Source organism: Odocoileus virginianus, chromosome 12 (genome assembly GCF_023699985.2).
Source record: "Odocoileus virginianus isolate 20LAN1187 ecotype Illinois chromosome 12, Ovbor_1.2, whole genome shotgun sequence".
Lineage (NCBI taxonomy): Eukaryota > Metazoa > Chordata > Mammalia > Artiodactyla > Cervidae > Odocoileus > Odocoileus virginianus.
Window position 1 is genome coordinate 53331804 of NC_069685.1, and position 20087 is coordinate 53351890.

Here is a 20087-nt window from a genome sequence, read left to right on the forward strand (position 1 = left end):
GAGAAATAGACCTTAATATTGGCAAAAGACTACAGATTCAATTCTAGGACAAATAGTAATAAGAAAATGCAAATTACTATCATTATTTACATTGTATGGCAGAATTACACAACACTTTATTATACAGTGCATGCTACACAGAGAACTGCTATTTATAGACATTTCATCCCGTTCCTCCAATCCCCCTAAACTCACTCTTTCAAAGCATTTGGCCCAAGTTCAATGGCAATGTGATAAAAAAAAAAATGTGCTGAAAAGTACAGCAAGAGAGTAGTACTGAAAGTTGAAGAGCCAAGACTGCTGCAAGTCAGCTTGGAGGACAGTTTTTAAACTTGAAAGTATTTTAAGTGTTTCAACGATATAGATGGTCAAAATATATTTTAAAAAATTCTTTTTACTTAAAAGAAATTGTGTTTTTTAAGTGGGGAGTCACCTTAGAATTGAATCCTGTTCTAAACTGAAGAGACTTGTCAGATGTGCAGGAAATTAAAATATCTGGCTTGTTCATTAATATGAGGATTGGGCAATTGTATCTTGAAAAAGTCTTGAAATTTGAAGGTTATTTAAGGTACAGGTTTTTAAAAAATTCAACAGAAGTAAATTTCTTTCTCAAAGGGGGTATCTAATTAAAGTTCCATCTCATGGGAGAAAATTATTTTATACTCTCTGCTTTAATTTTTTCACAATTTAAGGGGTATTGAATAAAGAGAACATATTCAATATGTCATATTTTGGCAAATGTCAACTGGAACTGATTTGTTAAATATGGTTATCTTCAATTTGTGCCAATTAATTAATTAAAAATGTTTTCTTAATGCTAAATTCAAATAACTTCTTGATTTTAATACAACTTCTGATTTTCTTCTGTTGCTCAGGTGATTTGAAATTATAATTGAGAATAAATTTTGCAAAATTAACACATAAAAGGGCATCACTGGAAATGTTTTCCATTGCATAATTCCAAATGCTGTGGAAGTAGTTGGCGTATTTGGATAGTCATGAAACTTAATTCCATACATACATATTTCAAAATTATCCATCTGCTTAACACCAGGAAGGGTTTCAGTGGTAAGATCTTGGTGTACCCAATTATGGAGAACTTGGTGTGATAAAATTTGCAAAATCAAAATTGTGTTATTTCTTTAAAAAACAATTAGTGGGATTAAAAAGTTATTCCAAGCCTACAATATGGTATTATCAGAACAAGAAAACAACATAATTTGCTCATATCTTCCCATACTCCTAAGTGACTGCCAGGGAGAAGACACACACAGAGGTAAATGAACTGAAGGTAATCTCCCACAGGAACTCCCGGGCGATCTAGTGGTTAGTACTTTGAGCGTCCCTTACAGAAGGAACAGGTTTGATCCCTGGCCAGGGAACTAAGATCCCACATGCCACATGGTGTGGCCCAAAAAATAAGAAAAATTAAAAATATAAAGGACTTTTAAAATTACTCTGAGATGTGAAAATGTAATAAGTCAAGCCATATGAAATTGCTGCTTAAAAAATAAATGTATTAATAAAGGTAATCCCCAGATCCTCATGATGAGTTGAATTTGGCTTAAGTTTTAATGTTAATCAAGTGAAATTGTACCTCCTCACTTGAAACTCTAAGTGCTGAATAATGGCAGTGACATTCAAACTCAGCCCTAAGTGTATTTATATTATTAAATAGGAAAATACTTTGACATCTTTGGTCTTAAGTATTACAAAGTATTCTAATACTAGTTATTAAGCTTTTCTAAACTGTAGTTAAAACATCTCCCCTTTGATTTATAGCAACTTTATGAACAGAATGGGTGCTATGTATTTATTTGGGTAAAGCAACTGTGGTAGACTGCCTAAAAATGGGCCCCAACAATTCCTCCCATCCCTGTGGGTGCGTACCTCTCCCCTCTCAGGAGGTGGAGTCTTTATTTTCTTACTCTTTGGAGGCTGGCCTTTGACTTGCTTTGACCAATAGAATGTGGTGGAAGTTGGTGGAAATGCTATTCTGGGACTTCCAAACTGAGGCCTGGAAGTTTCCACTGTAATCATATTAGGTAAGAAGTCCAGGTCAGGGACTTCCCTGATGATCCTGTGATTACAACTCCCTGCTTCCACTGCACGTTCGATCTGTGATCTGGGAACTAAGATCCTGCATGCCGTGAGACGCGATCCACCCACCCACCCCCTGCCACTACCCCCACCCCAAAAAGAGAAGGCCAGGCTATCCTGCTAGAGAAAGAGGCCTAGGGAGGGCATTCCAGGGACTCAACTGACAACTAAGTGGCCCCAGACACTTGAAGGCCCCAAACACATGAACCCCACAAGGAAAGAGGCCCAGCCACACAGTCCCCAGTCACTCAAGCCAACCTGGCTGAAGTGCCAGCCCTGTGAGTGAGGCTGTCCTGGGTCCTCCAGACCCTCGTGAAGCCACTCCAGCTGACACCATGTGGAACAAGATGAACTGCCCCTCTGGGTCCTGCTGGAGTTCCTGACCTACAGGTTCAGGAACAAATTAAATGACTTATTTTTAGCCATTGCATCAGGTATGGTCTGTCATCCAGTAAAAGATAACCAGCACAGTAACAGTTCTCCAAACTTCTTCAAACAAATTTACCAACTCTTAAAACTTTCTTGGAGGCTACGAACAAAAGCTAGGTAGAATATTCACTAACCAAAGCTGACATAGCTAAGAGAATTTCTTAAAAGCCCTTTTGAAAAAGTTTTGTGATTGTGCTTATAAACTCGTTCAGTTCCTGTTGATTCTGTCTTGCTGCTGCTGCTGCTGCCAAGTTGCTTCAGTCGTGTCTGACTCTGTGTGACCCCATAGACGGCAGCCCACCAGGCTCCGCTATCGCTGGGATTCTCCAGGCAAGAACACTGGAGTGGGTCACCATTTCCTTCTCCAGTGCATGAAAGTGAAAAGTGAAAGTGAAGTCACTCAGTCATGTCCAACTCTTCGAGACCCCATGGACTGCAGCCTACCAGGCTCCTCCCTCCGTGGGATTTTCCGGGCAAGAGTGCTGGAGTGGGGTGCCATTGCCTTCTCCAGTTTCTATCACAGTGAGTGATTTATAAGTTAGCTAATGTGTAACCATGACTATAGCAATGACAAAAGTAGTCACTTTAATATTTATCTAATCTTACTTGGAATTAGGTAAATGAGAAGTTCCAAGAAAGCTGTGAGTGAGAATGAACAGTATTACAAACTGGACCCTCTTCTACAGCATCCCTAGGCTGGAAATATTAATATTTTTTATATAAAGTACACAGTATTTATACAGTATAAATAGAATGTTTATATGCATATATTCCTAGATCTAAGGCCAAAAGTAATTTATCTAGACCTAAAATAAGTTTGAAGCAAGTTAGAATTTTTGTTCAAATTATAGGTATGACTTGCATTCAGTTCAGCTCAGTCACTCAGTCGTGTCCAACTATTTGCGACCCCATGGACTGCAGCATGCCAGGCCGCCCTGTCCATCATCAACTCCTGGAGCTTACACAAACTCATGTCCATTGAGTCGGTGATGCCATCCAGCCATCTCATCCTCTGTTGTCCCCTTCTCCTCCTGCCCTCAATCTTTCCCAGCATCAGGGTCTTTTCAAATAAGTCAGCTCTTCACATCAGGTGGCCAAAGTATTGGAGTTTCAGCTTCAGCATCAGTCTTTCCAATGAACACTCAGGACTGATTTCCTTTAGGATGGACTGGTTTGATCTCCTTGCAGTCCAAGGGACTCTCAAGAGTCTTCTCCAACACCACAGTTCAAAAGCATCAATTCTTTGGTGCTTAACTTTCTTTATATTCCAACTCTCATATCAATAGATGACTACTGGAGAAACCATAGCCTCGACTAGACAGACCTTTGTTGGCAAAGTAATGTCTCTGCTTCTTAATATGCTGTCTAGGTTGGTCATAATTTTCCTTCCAAGGAGCAAGCGTCTTTTAATTTCATGGATGCAGTCACCATCCGCAGTGATTTTGGAGCCCCCCAAAATAAAGTCTGCCACTATTTCCCCATCTATTGGCCATGAAGTGATGGGACCAGATGCCATGATCTTAGTTTTCTGAATGTCGAGTTTTAAGCCAACTTTTTCACTCTCCTCTTTCGCTTTCACCAAGAGGCTCTTTAGTTCTTCTTTACTTTCTGCCATTAAGGGTGGTGTCATCTGCATATCTGAGGTTATTGATATTTCTCCTGGCAATCTTGATTCCAGCTTGTGCTTCATCTAGCCCAGCATTTCTAATGATGTATTCTGCATATAAGTTAAATAAGCAGGGTGATAATACACAGCCTTGATGTACTCGTTTTCCTATTTGGAACCAGTCTGTTGTTCCATGTCCAGTTCTAACTGTTGCTTCCTGACCTGCATACAGATTTCTCAAGAGGCAGGTCAGGTGGTCTGGTATTCCCATCTCTTTAAGAATTTTCTACAGTTTATTGTGATCCACACAGTCAAAGGCTTTGGCATAGTCAATAAAGCAGAAATAGATGTTTTTCTGGAATTCTCTTGCTTTTTTGATGATCCAGCGGATGTTGGCAATTTCATCTCTGGTGCCTGTGCCTTTTCTAAATCCAGCTTGAACGTCTGGAAGTTCACGGTTCACGTATTGCTGAAGCCTGGCTTGGAGAATTTTGAGCATTACTTTATTAGCATGTGAGATGAGTGCATTTGTGCAGTAGTTTGAGCATTCTTTGGCATTGTCTATCTTTGGGATTGGAATGAAAACTGACCTTTTCCAGTCCTGTGGCCACTGCTGAGTTTTCCAAATTTGCTGGCATATTGAGTGCAGCACTTTCACAGCATCATCTTTTAGGATTTGAAACAGCTCAACTGGAATTCCATCACCTCCACTAGCTTTGTTCATAGTGATGCTTCCTAAGGCCCACTTGACTTCACATTCCAGGATGTCTGGCTCTAGGTGAGTGATCACACCATGGTGATTATCTGAGTCATGAAGATCTTTTTTGTACAGTTTTTCTGTGTATTACCAATACTAAATTTTGAAAAACTTAGCTATTTAGTTTTACCAAGTTTGCCAGCCGTTTGACAATAGTGTGTATGGAAACATTGCTAGCAGATTTATCCACCTCAAAATTGTTTTATCCACAAGATTGGGGTAGATTTTTTTTTTTAAACTATGACCTGTCTTCTGAAGAGAAAGCAGGTGTATTTTAAAATATTATTTATTTTTAGTTATTTATTTGGGTACGTGAGGTCTTAGTTGTGGCATATGGGATCTAGTTCCCAGACCAGGGATTGAACCTGGGCCTCCTTCATTGGGAGAACAGAGTCTGAGCCACTGGACTACCAGGAAAGCCCCTAGATTGATTGATTGATTGATTTTTTAAGAGAAGAGCAGGATTTCCCTGGTGGTGCAGTGGATAAAAATCCACCTGTCAGTGCAGGGGACACAGGTTCAGTCTCTGGTCCAGGAAGCATCCACAGGCTGAGGAGCAACTGAGCCCCTGTGCCACGACTACTGAAACCGCGCTGTAGAACCGAGAGCTGAAGCTGCCGAGCCTGTGTGCTGCAACTACTGACGCCCATGAGCCCTAGAGCCTGCACCCTGTGACTGCTGAGCCCCAGTGCTGCAGTTTCTGAAGCCTGCATGCCTAGAGCCTGAACTCCACAACAAGAGAAGTCACCACAATGAGAAGCTCTTACAGTGGAAGAGGAGCCCCTGCTCGCCAAAACTAGAGAAAGTCTGTGCAAAGCAATAAAGACCCAGTGTAGCCAAAAATAAATAATTAGTCTTTAAAAAAGAGAGAAGAGCATTTAAATGAGCAGGTGACATATAGAGCAAATACTAAGTATATTTGGTGCCTGTTCACTAGGAAATTACAAAATAAAGATAGAAAAGGGACTGAAAAAGAGCCAATAATACGAGCCAAATACTAAGGGAAAAAAAGAATAGTTTATACATGAGAATTTATTAGCATAAGGCATTTTGTTCTGTAATGTAACTTGTAAGAGACTAGGAGAGAAGTGGTAAATCTATAGAAAATAAGAGAACAAAGTGACTTTAAAAAATAAGACTCATGCATGCAGAATTAGGGAAAGATCTGAAAACTAGTCCACTGGGTTTCCATTTTTGGCAATATTCTGGACTAGACAATCTAAAAACTTCCCCACATTTGATAGAAATCGAGGTAAAAATATAACAAACACCCTTTTAAAGGCAGAAAATAGGAATAATCCTCTGGAGTCAGAGGATAGTGGAGGAAGGATTTTGAGTTTTAAAGGTCCCAAAGGACGGAGAGGAGATAGTTTGGGGGGACTTGACACTGTGGCCTCCACATGGAGCTCTCCTCAAAGAGCTCCACCTTTATGCAAAGGGGTGAAGGGTCTAGAAAAATCTGCCCAGCCAGCATAGGGTGATAAAAAGAATGTTTATCTGTCTTATTCTGGGCCCCGAGTGGGCAAGAAATGTCCCCTCTGAATCTATCACAATAAGGCCCTTTTCACAAAGATTTGGAGTTCTGACTTATACTATGGGGAATGCCCAAACCAAGAAAGTAGCTAAACACAAGCTCTGGAAGGACAAACCTTCAGACTCGATGTCCAGAATTCCCATAAAGATCTACTCATTTGAAATGACTAACCACACAAGGAAACAATTCACCATGAGCAAGAGACAAGAGAAACAATAAACAACAAAATAAACTCCCAACTGCCTCAGATAATTGTATTTTTAAAGACTCCGTTAAAATATGTTGGATCACAGTGATTAAAGCCACAAATAAATGAATAAAAACCACGAGAAAAGAACAACTCTTAAAATAGATAAGTTACTTTTGAAAAAGAAAGTAGGATGCCTGTATTTTGGTAAGCTATCTTTCTCTTTTGTCGCTGTCAGTGGAAGCAAATATTCAACATGAGACTGTACCTGCGTGTTTGTGTATTAACTAGAAGCAGTAAAATTTCCCCATGAGTCATTCATCATCACCCATTCAGCAAACATTTATTGACACCTGCAGTGGGCCACCAACTATGCTATGTCCTGGGAATACAGCAGGTAAAAAAAGATGGACTCTACAGTAATGAGAGAGAAGAGCAGACAGCACAGCTGCTGAGAAGTTAATCACTAGTGTGAAGCACCTGCCCGGGGTGAAAGGAAAGGGAGACCCAGGCTGGGAGGGGCCGAAGAGGACCCTAAGGAAATGATGTATCAGCAGAGACTGAAGAATGAATAAACTTTAACTGGATCCCAGACAGGCTGGTGCAGTGAAGAGTCTGCAAGAAGACCACTAAGGTGGAATGAAGAAAGCCCATGCAGGTGTGGAATGTGTGTGTAGACTGTTACCACTCAAGGCTGATTCTGGTCTAGGGGCCAGATTCTGAAAAATTTTCATGTTAGGCCAGTCAGTTGGGATGTAGATTTATCCTGCAGGGCCTTGGGAAGTTTGGGAGAGAAGAGATCATTAAACTCATGCTTTGAAAGGACCATTCTGGGGATGAGGTGCCAAATGGTTTAGTAAAAGCTATTACCTATCGTTCCTCAAGGTTGTAACCAGGACTGAGCTGCAAAAGGAAGTTCCTATCCTGCAAGTTTAAGGGTGGAGGTGGGCAACTGAAAACAGTTTTGATGAACATCAATAGGGGAATGAAATAGTTAAGAGGAAGTAAGCTTGACAGTAAATCTATTGTGCCTTCCTAAATGGAAAAACAGGCATAAGAATAATACATAGAACATGTTCCCATTGGAGAAAAAAAAAAAAGAGAGAGAAACAAAACCTAAACTGCTCCTGTACCTGTGTGCATAGTAAAAATATGTATTAATATGAAAAATAGTTTGAAAGAGCTACCAACCTCCTCTTCTGGTTCTTCTGGTTTCTGTCCTGGATAGTTGAGGAGAGGGGCAATAACCATGATAGTTCCTGTTTTCAAATAATCTGCTCATTGTCTAAACAGGAAAAAAAATTACTCCAAGGTCACAATCATGACACCCTCACTGGAAGGTGGGCTCCCTTGGACTTAAACCACATGTTCTGTTCATGATTGAATTTCTCCAGTGGGAAGCACATAAATGCCCAATAAAGGTATATTGGGGGACTTCCTTGATGGTTCAGTGGTTAGGACTCTGTGTTTTCACTGCAGTGGGCACAGGTTTGATCCTCAGTCATGGCACTAAGATCCTATATACCATGTAGTATGGCCAAAAACCAAAAGTGTACTGGATTTGAGAAGGATAATATGGGATTTGGGAATGCCCTAAAAGTTATGAAGAAACTGGTAAGAGATGACTCTTTTGGGAGTTAAATTCAACAAATATTTATTGAGCCCTTGCTGTGTGCCACTCTAAACTGGCACATACGGTAAGGAGTTGTGTTTAGCAATCTAAAGACCTAAATTAGCAACAAGCAAAGAAGGATTAGAGAGAGACAGTCAAGGGCACCAGCTTTGGAGTCAGGCAGACCTGGGTTTGAATGAGGAGTCTTCCACTTACCAGTTGTTTGACCAAAGGCAAATAGCTTAACCTTTCCGGGCCTCTCACACCTCATCTGCAAAATAAGGACTGTAAAAATAGTGCCTACCTCAGAGAACGGTTGAGAGAAATAATTGAAATATTCATGCCCAGCACTTGGCACAGTACTTGGGACAGAGTAAGCTTTCTATCCATGTGAGGTGTTATTGTAGACAAATGTAGGGATTAAGTTCACTGTGTTTGGTGCTAATCTCACCAGCTACTATGGAATATTCATCTCTGTGGTGACTTGGATAGGCAGGATAATGGCCCCCAAAGATGTTCACTTTTCCATCCCCATAACCTGTGACTATGTTACCTCACATGGCAAGAGGGACTTCACAGATGTGATTAAGTTAAGGATCCTGTGATGCGGAGATTATCCCAGATTATCCCAGTGGGCCCAGTGTAATCACAAGAGTCCTTATAAGTGAAAGAGGAGGCAGAGGAGTCAGAGAAAGATGTGACAATTGGAAGCAGAGGGATGTGATGGCTGGCCAGGGGCCAGGAGCCAAGAATTGTGGGCAGTTTTTGCAGGCAGAAAAGGCAAAGAAATGTATTCTTTTCTAGAGCCAGAAGGAACAAAGCCCTGCCGACACCTTGACTAGCTCAGCAAGATATTTTTGGACTTCCAATCTTCTGAATTGTAAGATAATAAATGTGTGTTGTCTATAGCCACCATGTTCATGCTAATTTGTTACAGCAGCCGTAGCAGACTCATAGGGTAATGACGGGCCTGGAGATGGTCCAGACTCTATTCAAGGAAGGACATGCTGTCCAGCTGCTGGGAGCATGACCTGGAGACATATTCTACTGTCAGCTTCTTTGGGGTCAGCCTCAGCTGCAGAAAGCTATCTCCTCCAAGTTCGTTTCCTTTCTGGGGGGACTCACCCCTAGTAACTGAGGAAGGCAGGGATGAGGGAAGCTGTCCTTGAGTAAGGTCTTAGAGCAAATATATTTTCAGGCATGCAGAGACTTAAAAAAAAAATTACCTCTCATTTACCCTCTTCTAGTAAGCTTTTGGAAATGTGTTCCCAAAAAAATGACAGAGTAAAGTGAGAAAGCGAAAGATAAGACTCCAGGGAAGAGGAGATTTTAAATTGGTGAAAGGTAAAGCAAATTCTGAGGACAGTGACAATAAAATGATTCAAAATGACAATGGTGTAGCAGGCCCCAGAGAGGAACTTGTCCAGACTGGAGCAAGAAAACAGATTCTGGGAAGAGGTCTCCAGGAAAAAGATGAAACAGCTTCTTTGAATGTAGAGAATATTTTGTTGATCAGCCTATGGCGGAGATGTCAGAGCACTTGGAGAATTACTTAGAAACAACAGTTAGAAAACCAGAGACACACACAGAAAAAAAGCAAGGTAGTTATTAACTCTAGGAAAAGCAAAGAGTTGTCTAAGAAAGGAGGCATCTACTTGGTTTGGTAGTAAACAGTATTTATGTGGTTGTAATAAAAACATAAGACAAACATTTTCCACTCCTGAAGTGCTATGTAATGATGTTGGATAGGAGGAGGATAAGTAGGAAATGTTGTTAGTGTGGGGATAAATGAGCCAGTAAACATTCTAAAATGGATGCATCAAGAAATTTTGGTTTATGTTTCTTATTTAGAAGGACATTAATAAGTACTGGGATAAAAAATATGAAGGTTGCAGGTGGTTGCCTAAGAGGAATAGGACCTGAAAGTTGAGATGGGGAAGAATAGAACAGACGGGTCCTTTAAATTAAATAAATATAGTTGTTTTTCAACTATATTATTTTGTTTTGTTTTTGTCATTTTGGCTGCAAGGTTTGTGGGATCTTAGTTCCCCAACCTGGGATAGAACCCATGCCCCCTCAAACAGAATATGAAGTAGAGTTCTCTGTGCTATACTGTAGGTCCCTATTAGTTATCTAGTTTATATATAGTGGTGTGTAAATGTCAATCCCGATCTCCTAATTTATACCTCCCTCCTTACCCCTGGCAACCATAAGTTTGATTTCTACATCTGAAGTACATAGATTTTGGAGTCTGACAGTCACTTTTTTATCCTCAGCTCTGCCATTTGTAACCTTGGACAAATCACTTAACTTCTCTGAGCCTTGGTTTTTCTTGCCTATAGAATGGGGATGTCAATAATACCTGTCATAGGAATGATTTGAGAATTAAATGAGATAAAAATAAGAACAATAATAACTAAGGAATTGTGCTAGCCCCTTTATATATATTATCTCATTGAATCTTTAGTAGGACTTGCAAAATTTATGAAGGGCATCATATCACAACAATTATTTGTATAATTATTCATTGTTTAATGTGAATGGTTTTCTGTTATTAGGTTGGTGCAAAAGTTGGTTTCTGTTGTTAATAGTATTTCAATGGGAATGACGATAACTAGGAGATCCAGAATGTAAACAAGATAAACTCAGTAGCATTCTGCTTATTTTTAGACCAAATTTTCAATATCCTGTGTCCTCCTATTACCCATAGTCTTGAACATGAAATAAAAAGAACAATGTCCCCTGGACATCAGTTCAAAAGTGACACCTTTTTGGCTTAGCACTGCATTCTTTTTTAAAATTGTGGTAGAATATGCTTAACATAAAATATACCATTTTAACCATAAGTACACAGTTAAGTGGCGTAAGTACTTATGCACTGTTGTGCAGCCACCATCCATCTCCAGAACTTTTCATCTTCCCCAATGAAGCTCTGTACCCATTAAACAGTAACTCCCCGTTGCCCCCTCTTGCTGCCCCTGTAACCATTTTTTTTGCTTCCTCTCTTTATGCATTTGACTATTCTAGTTAATCAGCATAAGTGGAATCACACAATAGTTGTCCTTTCATGTCTGACCTATTTCACTGAGTATAATGTCTCCCAACTTCATTGATATTGTGGTATGTATCAGAATTGCATTCTTTTTTTTTTAAGGTTGAAAAATTTTCTATTGTGTGAATAGACCACATTTTGTTTATCCTTTCATCTACTGATGGACATTTGGGTTATTTCTACCTTTTGGTCACAGTGAATGATGCTGCTATGAACATTCATTTGCAAGTATCTGTTTGAGTCTCTACTTTCAATTCTTTTGGGTATATGCCCCAAAGTGAAATTCCTGGATTATATGGTAATTCTATGTTTGATTTTACCATGCTGTTTTTCATGGTGGTTGTATCATTTTACATTCTCACTAGCAATGCACCAGGGCTCCAACTTTTCCACATCCTCACCAATACTTGTTTTTCACATACATTCTTGTGCCCATATGGAAGAGACTCTGTTGTATAGAGTCTTAGAAATGGAATTGCTAGGTCAAATGTATATGCCCTCCAGAAGGTTGTACCAGTTTATACTTCCACCATCAGCATATGGAAGTTCTTATTTGCCATTTCCTCACCCACCTTAAATAATATTGTACTTAATATTGGCTATGCACATGGACAAAAAAATAACTCAGTGTTTAAATTTTTATTTTTGTGATTGCTTTGGGAGTATCTTTTGCATTGTTGTTGTCTACCCATGTAATTTAGCTGTGGTGTAATCAGTCTTCTATTGGTGGTCACTTAGCTTGGTTACCAGCCCACTGCATATGTAATGACGAAAGAGGAGGGTAAATTTGGGAAGCTGTTAGAAAATATGTCTCAATACAATCAAACGACTACAGAGATGTTCAAAATGATAGCCCTGAGTCATCAAGTAGTTGCATGGGATTTAGGAAGTAGAATTGTGTTTTTACAAAAAGTTCTATCAAAAATGATTTAAAATATGAAGGCTTGGTAATTTTAAAAAGCTACCATTTACTGAACATCAACCATGCATCACCCTCTGTGGTAGGGGCTTTCATACATCATTTTATGTCATCTAGGCTAGAACAGGCTTTATCTCATTTTACAGTTGTGGATATGGATTCTGGAGATGTGCCCAAGGTCACAAAACATAGTAGGTGGGTGGGTAGTGGATCCCAACCCAAATCTGCTGACATTCTTGAGAGTGACATCTGAAGTGGGTCCTGAAGCCATGTGGATACACGTATGGACTACTTGAACCGTAACTCTCAGTGTCTTGAATATTCTGGGGCTTTTTGTTTTTGTTTTGTTCTTTGTAAGTGTGTGTGTAAATCCAGAGTCAGTAAACTTTGAGACAAAGACTTGATTGCACTTCTGCACAGAGTGTGCACCATGACTCACTAGGAAGTGACTTCAGGGGCTGCTCAAATACAATATTAAATGGCACTGAATCACCTAGCAAGGAAGTTAATCCCCTCTCGATCCCTTGCAATCATTTCATCAAGGAGAATGTCCCTACATGGTAATAGAAAGACTAACACCTCTTTAACCCTGGCCAGTTTTCTTTAAAAAGCAAAGATGCACCTGCAAATTCAGAGCTTCAGTAGGTAACAGTGTGTAGGTATAATTTAATAACATTCTTTTTTAAAATTGTATTTACTTTTATGGTTATCATCTAATTATGGCAAGATATCTATGTTTCATTTACTCAAATGAAATAAATTTCCCTTTTACAATAAGTTTGCTTTTGTAAAAATAGCAAGTCACTTCATAGAAAATTATATGCTGAGTCAGATTGTAAAATAATTGGGCAAAAATTATGCATAAAGATAATACTCAAATGAAAAAAAGATAATACTCAAGTGAAATTTTGGAGACACTGCTTTAGTGGATCTGTAACAGCAGTATCTGGGCTTCAGAGGTATTGCTATTTGTTAACTCTGTTCAAACTTTTCTAGCTTTAGGGTACATCACAGCCCCATGGGATGCTTGTTAAAATGTAGGTTCCCAGGACTTTAACCCCAGAGAGCCGAAGTAAGTCCCAGGTGGGATCTGAGATTTTGAAATTTTTTTGGCTGTGCCACATGGCTTGCAGGATCTTAGTTCCCCAACTAGGGATTGAACTTGGGCTATGGCAGAGAAAGCCCAGAAGCCCAACCACTAGGCCATAAGGGAACTCCCTGGGATTTTGATGTAACTGGTTAGCATGGGGTACTTGCAGAAATTCTGAACTAGATCTTCCAATTTTAACCCAATACAGGTTTTTTTTTTTTTTAATGGATTTGTAACAGGGCTACCTATGTGCTAATCTGCCAAGCCACAGAAGTGCTCTTTGCCTTTGTGCTACTATTGTGTTTCCAGGGACAGAAGCAGTTACAACTAACGTTCAGGCCATGTTATAAGCACCTGTTGAGTCATTGACTCCTCATTACCACCCCAGGAGGCAGACAGTTACTACTCCTATTTTACAGGTGAGGAAACCTAGATCCAGAGAGCTAAGATCCCTTGAATAAGGTCACAGGGCCAGGAGGTTGGCAGAGCTGGGATTAGAACCTGGCCATGGTGCTCCAAGCCAGCATTTTCACCTCTAGTAGTCTATTACCTTTCCTGGACCCCAGCTCTACTTGTGGTGATGAAGAATCCATTGTATCAGGAAATCAGACTATTTATAATCAGAAATATATTGATATTTGGACTGAATACATAAATGAATCAAAGACTAGGTGAATGTTTCAACATTGAGAACAGTTTGCCTTCTATTGAAACTGGGGGCCAGGTCTGTCTTTTAAAAACTAAAAGTCAACATTTGTACTTCTTTTGATAAAAAAAAAAAAAAAAAGAGGTGTTCTCAGTTTACCAAGAAAACTAAACTGTTACTGACTTACCTGATTCTGTGCACAAAAAGCACAGGACAGGAGGAAAACCTGTGATCTGTCCTGCTAAACATTTCTAATTTCCTCCCCCATTTCTTCAAAGAAAAGGAAAGTCCAAAAATCACAGATGAGACTTCTAAAGGACCTTCAGTTCCATTTTTCCAATTCAGGTACAAAATGGGGCTCAGTGAACTCTGGGTCTGTACCTTTCAGGAGAAGGCAATCAAATTTTGGATGACTTGAGCCTCACCCAGGACGACCTGGGCAATTTTGTTAACTCACCATATGCAATTTTTCTTCCCCACCCTTCCCCCACCCCCATCCCCAGCCAAAGTCACAGATTGGTGCTGGAAGCGAAGCCAATGCTGGCCCACCAGGCAAGCTGCAGACAGCTGTGGTGGGGTGTGAAGAGGAGGCACATTCTGCTTTTACCGACTAGACAGCCCAGTGTGAACTAGAGGCAGTGGTGGGCTTTATCTCTGACCCAGGCACAGCTGACCTCCACAAAGCTCTGGTACCAAGGTAGGAAGCATGCCCTGAATATGCACAGACTATGGAGCAGGTTTTGTTTTTCCTGTCAGCAGATGCTTTTTTTGCACCGCTGAATTGCTCTGGTGGAAGAGATCTTACAAGCAGGAGCACATGGAAAATGCATGGCCAGGATGTCAGCAATTGCGTCACAGTTGCACTTTGCAAAGGGGTGATCACTTTGAACAATGCACACACATTCACATGACAAACCATTAAGACTCTGGTCCCAGGGAAACAGCATGTGTTCGTTATCAGATGGCTTCCTCAGACCGCAGCACACTGTGGACTGGAGCCCTTCACACCCATTAAACAAATGTGGGGCTAACTTTTATATTTTATGAGATGCTTTAGATGTCCTTTTCATAATGAAGCAGTGAACTCTCCTCTTAAAAAAAAAAAAAGAAACAAACAGATGATTTACTCATATGTTTCTTATATCTGTCAAGATGACTGTTGGGCAGCTGAAGGTAGCCTGTGTCTGTGGGCATAGATATTGAGAGCTGCAAAAGACATGTTAGTAAAAACCAAAGAAAGATTTTTCAACTTGTGTGCAATTTGATCTGTAAGGTCCAAGGCCAAAAAAGGGTGATTCTCTAAAAGATAGCAGTCAAGCAGTAATTCTCTCAACCCCAGGTGCATGTTTGAATTACCTAGGGAGCTTTTAAAAATTCCAACCCTTAGGTTGCACCCCAGACCAAAAAAATCAGAATTTCCAGAGGTAGGACCCAGGCCTCAAACTTTTTAAAAAGTTTCCTGATTCCCATGCACAGCTAAAGCTTATTGAGTCACTGCTTTAAGGGGATGTTTCCTTATTTTTTTGAAAGTCATATAGCATTTTGGGGAAAATAGTGATCCACTGATATCTCATTTACAAAAGAATAAAAATGGAAGTCACCGTGTAGCGTGCCTGATTTCTGGACGTTATCATCGGCCTCTCTTCTAATTGTTTTGTGCAAGTATCAGAAGGCCCATGCTCAGTGCCTCTGGGGGCCAGGCAGGCACCAATGAGGAGGTGAAGGCTGAGGGAAAGCAGTTGGAGGGAACTGGGACACCCCCTTTGCGCCACCCCTCTTCCCATCCTTTCCAGGTGCAGATGCAGCCAAAGTAGGGCTAGGGTTTCAAATTCTTCTGAATAAATTGCTCATCAGAATTATTTTTATGTGAAATACCCCCCTGCTAGAACTGTTTGCCAAAATTTAAAACTCCCTGAAGCCAAATGAAACTCACCTACAGTCCAAAGTTGGCTTTGTGGACTGCCTTTGCTTTATACACCTTTTGGGGACTTTTCTTTTTATTGAAGTAAAATACACTTAGCATTAAATTTACCATTTTAATCCTTTTTAAAGTATACAATTCAGTGGCATTAAGTTCATTCATGGTGTTGAACAACCATCACCTCTATCTAGTTCTAGAGCTCTCTCATCATCCCAAATAGAAATCCGATAGCTGTTAGGCACACACTCTCCATTCTCCCCCTCCCCCAGCCCCCAGCAACCACCAATCTGCTTTCTGTCTCTCAGATTTGCCTATCTGGGTATTCCATACAAGCAGAATCATACAGATGTGACCTTTTGTGTCTGACTTCTTTACCTCAGTGTAGCAATTTCAAGTCCATCCATGTTGTAGCTGGAGAAGGAAATGGCAACCCACTCCAGTATTCTTGCCTGGAGAATCCCAGGGACAGAGGGGCCTGGTGGACTGCCGTCTATAGGGTCGCACAGAGTCGGACACGACTGAAGCGACTTAGCCCAACAACACATGTTGCAGCATGTGTCAGTGCTTCACTCCTTTTTATGACTAAGTAAGATTCCATTGTGGGTTTCCCTGGTGGCTCATTGGTAAAGAATTCACCAGTGATGTAGGAGACTTGGGTTCAGTCCCTGGGTTGGGACGATCCCCTGGAGAAGGGAATGGCAACTCACTCCAGTGTTCTTACCTGGGAAATCCCATGGACAGAGGAGCCTGTCTATGGGGTTGAAAAAGAGTTGGACACAACTTAGCAATTAAATCACCACCAACACCACCAAAATTCCATTGTATGGAAAGACCATGTTTCGTTTATCTGCTCATTAGGTGGTGGGTAGGTGGCTTGTTTCCACCTTTTGGCTCTTGTGAATAGTGATGCTCTGAACAACTGTGTGCAAGTTTTGTTTCAACACAGGGCTCATTCTTCCATAACAACATATGCTCCTGGAACACTGATCCCAACTCCAAGCATACTCCAAGTAGGTGCTTATGACTTGGGAACTTAACTCTAGGGTGACCGAGTCATCCCAGATTGCTTTGTACTGTCACAGTTTTAGCACTGAAGGTTCCACATCCCGGGAAGCCCCTCTGGGTGGTTAGACCCCTCTAGAGGCTGCTGAAGCTAATAGGTAGAAGAAGGGCTGACAGGGCCTCTCTCATTCACCAGCATGAGCCTTCTCAAGGCCAGGCCACATAGTTAAAGTATTTCGAGTGTGACTTTAAAAATCATCATGACAAGTATATGTTCCTTGTCGTTGTTTGTAATCACCAGTGATTTCAGGCACAAACCAGTGCTTCTGTGTGTACCTGGAGGATTCCGTTTTATTTATGCCTTCTTTTATTTGCTTATTAACATTTTTTTTAAATTGAAGTATACTTGATTTACAGTGGTGTGTTAGTTTCTGGTGTACAGCAAAGTGGTTCAGAAATGTGCATGTATACACATACATAAATACATAGATGTATGTTCTTTTCCATGTTCTTTCCCATTGTTGTTTATCATAGGATGTTGAGTATAGTTCCCTGTGCTATACAGGAGGACCTTGTTGGTTAACCATTCTTTATATAATAGTCTGCATCTGTTAATCTTAAAATCCCCAATTCACCCTTCCCTTCCCCTGACCCCAGCAACCGCAAGTCTTCTCTATGTCTGTGAGTCTGTCTCTGTTTCACAGATAAGTTCATTTGTATCATACTTTACATTCTACCTATAAGTGATACCATAAAACATCTTATCTTTCTCGGTCTGACTTTTAGTGTGATAATCTCTAGGTCCATCTATGTTGCAGCAAACGGCCCATTCCTGCTTTCATCTCGGCTTCAGAATCTCCTCCTCAACAGAGCTTTCCCAGAGTCCCACCCCTTTCTCTTGCACAGGTCTAAAGGACTCTTTTCTCTTTTCCCAGAGCATGTTCTAATTACAGGATTTGTTTGCACTGGTCCCCTCACTAGACTGTGACTTTCCCAAGGAGGGTGGATGGTTACTGATGTTTTTGTCTGACCAAATATACCCTCTTTACTTCTGATAATAGTATTTCTCTTTCTCTCTGGGGGACCAGTCCTCCCCTAATCTCATACCACTTGGTTTGTGTAGACTTTATGCCACTTCCTGCTACCCAGGCCTGGCCCATCCTCACATCCCATTCCCTTGGCCAATGTAACTGGCTTGGGAATTTGTGGCCTGCACATTCAGTCCTGCAACTTATGTTGAAACTAGCTGGAACTATGTTGGAGTGAGCTAGAACTTCACTGGAACTAAGGAGAAAGGGACTACATTTCTCACAAAGTTGCTAAGCTCTCTGTGCTTGTCTTTGTCACACCCTGAGAGAAAGCCACCTAAAAACAAAACCAAAACAGAAGGCAGCAGAGCTGAGTGATAAAGAAAGAAAAGGATGGTGCCAGGCCAGAGCAAGATTCTTCCCCTTCATTTCCTGGTGATATCAGTCACTTTTTTTTTTTTTTTAACCTAAACTGGTTTGTGTTGGGTTTTTGTCCTTGGCAACTAAAAGAAAACTGAAGAACACACTGTCCCTTATTAATCTTTAAATCCCATGCATGTAGCATTTCCCTAGCACATTATAGGTACCTAAGAAATGAATGTGTTGATACTTTCCTAAGGACGCCATTACGATGGGTTATTTTTTTTTCAGTAATAAAATAATATCAATGCAAGAAGGGTCAGGAGGGGAGGATGTAGAAAAGTTGGAGCTCTCACACATTGCTGGTGGAAATGTAAAATGCTGCATTCCCTATGGAAAACAGTGACAGTTTCTCAAAAAGTTGAACAGAATTACCACACATGATAATTCTGCTCCTAGATACATACCTAAAGAACCAAAAACTGGTATCCAAACTAAAACTTCTACAAAGATGTTCACAGCAGCACTATTCACAAGAGCCAAAAGGTAGAAAAAGTCAGCTGTCCCCCAACAGATAACAGATAAACAAATTGCAGTATAGCCACACAATGGAATATTATGCAGCCATAAAAAGGAATGAAGTACTGACACATGCTATGAAGTGAGTGAATCTTGAAAACATTATGCAAAGGGAAAGAAGTCAGACACAATATTGTATGATTCCACTTATATGGAATATCCAGAATAGGTAGATCCATAGAAAAAGAAAGCAGATCAGTGGTTGCTTGAGGCAGGGAGAAGGGGGCAAATGTGGAGTGACTGCCAAATGTGTACAGGATTTCCTTTTTGGGTGAGGAAAATGTTCTGAAACTGGACAGTGGTGATGGTCACCCAAAACTGTGAGTGTACCAAATGTCACTACTGGTGAATTTTATGTTGTATATATTTTACAACAGTAAAAGGAAGGGAATCAGGAGCTTCTTCTGGGCTGCTGCAGATAGATGCCTTGCAGGTTGCAGTTGCCCAGAATGAGGCAAGTCTGAAATTCAGGCCATGCCCTGCTATACAAGCTGTGATCCTTGGTCCCCTTGCAGAGTGGATGCCTTGTTCTGGTTCACACAAAGTCTCCATTTGGGCTAAAGCAGAACTTCATAGACAAGATGGCATGAGAAGTAAGCAAACTTGGTTGATGGCATCACTTTATTAAATTTTTAATACTCCTCAGCTGTGTACCTCTCATCATCCACAGAGAGCCACAATCTGCATCCTTTTCTATCCTGAGGATGCTGTGTCTGAAAATTTACAGTGCATCATTTGGGTGCTTAATTTGTAAAACCAATAAATCACTGGACTAAACTGTCCATTACCATGAGCTCAAATTATCTCACCATCAAGAGAGTGAGCTGGTGGTTTTGCTCATGTTGGTAAATTAAGAGGCAAAAGGCCAAAAGGAGAAGAACTCTGAAACAAGTCAGTTTTCTTATGTTGGGAAAACTTCACAAGGTTAAAGGCAGGAACTTTCTGCCTGCACTCATCAAAGGTGTTTTTTTTTAAAAGCCATTTGTGTTTTGGGGATCAATGAGTTAGAACAGAACAATAGTAATCCTTTCGCAGCTACAAAAGATTTGGTCATGTCCTGGGGACTAGTTTTCTGAACTTTTCTCCCTCCTTGAAGAAATCAGTAGGAAAAAAGAAAAAAAGCAATGCCCTGGGCAATTGCTTTAAGGACAAGTCAGTGGTAGTTGTGTTGCTTTTTTGTTTGTTTTTCAGTTTCAGGGTCATCAACCACCTCTCTGCCTTTGAATCTGCCATTTTCCAATTTGCATCTGCATTCACAATGCAAC

At 40.6% G+C, this 20087-nt stretch overlaps 2 protein-coding genes across 4 annotated transcripts in view; one reads left to right on the forward strand and one right to left on the reverse strand.

Annotated features, from left to right (window-relative positions):
- Positions 1 to 20087, reverse strand: part of RFC5 (replication factor C subunit 5) — a 43394-nt gene that overhangs the window by 17363 nt on the left and 5944 nt on the right. The window lies entirely within an intron of this gene.
- KSR2 (kinase suppressor of ras 2) overlaps positions 1 to 20087 on the forward strand; it is a 470209-nt gene that overhangs the window by 6894 nt on the left and 443228 nt on the right. Inside the window, exon 2 of the mRNA XM_070475296.1 lies at positions 14436 to 14629. The gene's annotated coding sequence lies outside the window, so the exon portion shown is untranslated. The remainder of the gene's footprint in view (positions 1 to 14435; positions 14630 to 20087) is intronic.